Source organism: Hippocampus comes, unplaced genomic scaffold (assembly GCF_001891065.2).
Source record: "Hippocampus comes isolate QL1 unplaced genomic scaffold, H_comes_QL1_v1.1 scaffold7, whole genome shotgun sequence".
Classification (NCBI taxonomy): domain Eukaryota; kingdom Metazoa; phylum Chordata; class Actinopteri; order Syngnathiformes; family Syngnathidae; genus Hippocampus; species Hippocampus comes.
In genome coordinates, this window is record NW_017842060.1 from 4878752 (window position 1) to 4882601 (window position 3850).

Sequence of the window (3850 nt, forward strand, 5' to 3'; positions counted from 1 at the left end):
TAGGCTTTTTTGGTGGGGGGGGGGGGGGGCTATAAACCACATCGATTGCCGATGTAAACACTCAAATGAAAGTGGTAAGTCAGCACTTTCTCCTCCAACCTTATTGTTTGTGATCTGGCACCACGGACGAGAATATATTCATACATTTGACTGCCCTCATGAAAGAAAGAAACGAATGAAACTGCTTCAAGGACCCGCTTTTGTGCTAGATTGGTTGTTCAGGTGTAAATAGAGGAAATGATGCTGCAATTGTGCTGCGCGTGTGTGTGGCCGCTTAGGTACAGCTATAGGAGCATCTGGAACAGAAAACCCGCGCACCGGGGTTCAGGGCAAATTGGCTCCCTTTTGTCTCCAGTTTAATTACGTGATGCTAAAAACTCTAAGGCTGCACAGGGAGATGTTAACAGGGCTGCTATTATTGAAAGGGATTAATAGGCAAGAAGTGGCTGAAGAAAAAAAAAACACGGCGAAGCAGCGTGTTGCAGGTTTTGATGGCAAAACCTGATTTTATACACCAGGTTGTATTTTCTGTTCAGTTGTAGGAAGCACGCAGTGGGTGGAGACGTGGCATGACATGGTCACTGCATACTGAGCATGATGTGTGGTGTTGTCCCTCGACTTAGGAGTTGAATTTGTTCCGTGACCAAGCTCCTAACTCAAGTTACTGGTATCCTGAAAACATGTTCCCTATTGGAATGAACCTAATTTTTATCAAGCCAAACATTTACACTTGCCTGCCAGCAGTCCAGACCCGTCTCCCAATTGAAATGTGCGGTGCATTATAAAGTCTAAATTACGGCCTCCGGACTGTTGAGGAACTGAAGGTGTACATCGAGCAAGAATGGGAAAGAATTCCACCTACAAAGTTTCAACAATTAGTGTCCTTAGTTCCGAAAAGCTTACAGAGTGTCGTTGAAAAGGAAAGGTGATGTAACACAGTGTTAAACATGTTTTTGTGGAAACTGTTGCAAGCATCAACTTCAAAATGAGTGAATAGTAGCCAAAAAAAAAAAAAAAATTCAGTTTGACCAATAAATATCTTGTCTTTGCAATTCATTCAACTGAATATAGATTTTAATGGATCTACAAATAATCCCATTGTGTTTTTATTTTTTGACACAGGTGTTGGGAGTTAAGCGCTTCGACTTTTGAGTACCTTCCGTGGGGTTCATGGCGTCTGGTAAGCTGTCCCATGGGAGCGTCCATTCCGGGCAAGGATGATGAGCGAAGGCCGCCTCAATGCCATTTTCCTTTGGCGACATAAAAAAATAAATAAATAAATAAACGGTTACCAAGGAAACCAATTGAAACTCTCGAAGCTTGAGCTACCCCCAAGAGGAAATATCCTTCTTTCATAAAAATGGGATGATAAAATGTTTACTTTATTGTGTTCTACCTGTGCTTGTTGTGCATGTTTGGTGGGGGGAGGCCTAGCAATTTTGTCTCGTTAGCTTCGGTCCTTTTGTATTTGTATTAAACTACCCATTTCACTTGAGTTGAATTGGAAAATCCGAACAGCACTATTCAGTTTTGTTTATTATGTTATTCTATCTGAAGGTCCCTGAAAGAAAGTGGAAGCTCACAACACTCTCTAACGTGATGTAACCAGATGCCAATGGCCATCTCGAATTAAAGATCTTGCTCACCTTACTGGCCCTGCACGGGCATTTGTTTTCGATGAATTGCAACATGGCGTCTATTTCAATGAAGGTGACAAATACAGTAAAACGTAAGGGCGAATTCAGCCGCAAAACACCATTCTGAATTGAAAAACGTTCAAGGTTGGCGGTTGCATTATTTTCACAAAAGAGCCACCCAAGCATTGATCCATTTTCGACCACTTCACTTGTTCAGGGCCGCAGGTAAGATGGAGCCTATCCAATCAGAATTTTGACGAGAGAAGCGAAGGTGCACCGCAGAGTGGTCGGCAACTGGTAAAGGAGAACATACCACCGTTCATGCTCGACATTTGCAAGCCAATGCAAGTAGGAGCCGAGATTCCAACTGAGACATTTTTGATTGTGGTGCAGGCGAGCTGCAGCCCAATAAGGCTAGCGTTGGGCAAACTACACACCACGCTGGTTGGCAGCCAATCACGGGTCAAAGATTGGCTGTCTCATTCAGTTACTCTGCGGCGACTGAACCCAACACAGAAGTCAAGCGAGAAAGTCACTTTTCAATAATGACTTTAACTCTTGAGCGCCGTTGACGTCAGAACTCGGCAAGTGAAATCCTAACGTGGAACGCCAGCGACGGAAACTGACGTCAACCACGTTTTATTACGGGAACGGCCGGACAGAAGCGTTAAAGCTTGTGATCGATCAACGTGCTTGTCACGATAGATCTACCACAAAAAGTGAAAAGGTGACGGAGATTGTTGAAATTGAGAAGTAGAAGAGACGAAGCGCTGACGGCTTTCGTCATGCCAGTGTAATCGTCGCTAACCAGGTCAAATATTGACGGTTGCCCGTTTTTGCTGACGACCGACAGAAACACGTCGCGCCTGTCTCGTGTGTTTTGTATCGCCCGGAACCGTCTACTGGTGGTCGGGTTTCTGACATTTACTTTACCGTTGACGTGCACTTGAGTAACTTTAAGGCAGTTGTGCTTTGCGAAAGGCACATCGCACTTTAGCTTCTTTTAATTAAGCGTGGGATAATCCCATCCTCTTTCTATTTGGCACTCGTTCCTCCTGGCTCACGCTTATTTACTGAAGTAACGGTCCGCGTGGAGAAATAAATCACCATAAAAATCCCCACAATACAGTGAAAAGTCCAACGATGTGTATCTGTTGACCAAAAAAAAAAAAAACCACGAAGAGCGAAGCCGCAAAAAAGTGCAGCGAGCTTTCGCAAGGGACTGCTGTACTTGAACTAAACTCCTCGGGGGGAATGGTATCTTGACATCATGTGATACATTTGGAAAACATCGGCGCGATTAAGTCACTGAATTAAAAATAACTTCAATCGCGGAGGGAGTAATTCAAAACAGAGCTCGACTCCTACATTTGGAGAGTTGGCTGGCAGTTTTGTTTTCATTTGGATGGCTGCCTGTCGACTGCATTTGGCACCTATCGTCAGGGTGTGTTAAGTGAGGTGAGCAAGAGGTTATTAGGCATTTATCGAGAAACCAGAGGATCCCCGGCTAGCGACAGGAAGTATCGTGTCGTCTGCGCGCCCTCGTGTACATATGCCGCAGGACACACACATCGGGGATGAATGCTCGCATACACGCGAGGACTCATTCACTTCACACTCACATGACAACAAACACACGCACATTCAGATTGACTTTTGCTCTTTGTATCCAATTAGTTTTAATTGGTTTTTAGAGCAAGGTTGTTACTTTTTGTTTTTATTTTGGGGAAAGTGCTTAATTTTAGTTTTATTTAGTTTTTTTTTTTTTTTAATATACAGGATAACGTATTTGAGTTTTGTTTTTTTTTCATACAGTATGATGTATTTGTCAAGTGCAAGATCAAAACAAAAAGTTCACAAAGTTCCTGAAATAAAGTAAACTACAATTCCCAAACTACCGTTTGACCTTGCCTCTTCTGTACGGATGGACAGCAATACCCCAAAACAAATGAAATAAAAATAAAACCCAAAAATGTTTTCTTTTTGCCATAATTAGATACTTTTACTTTCATTTAAATGTCGTTTTTCTAAAACAATTTCCGTTTTCATTTTATTGAATAGATATGGGTTATTTTTTCCCCCGCTTTTTGTTTCATTCTCACGCATTCTTTCACATTACTCAATGATTCACTCAATCTCTCTCTCTCACAAACACACACACACGCACACACACACACACACACACACACACACACACACACACACACACACAC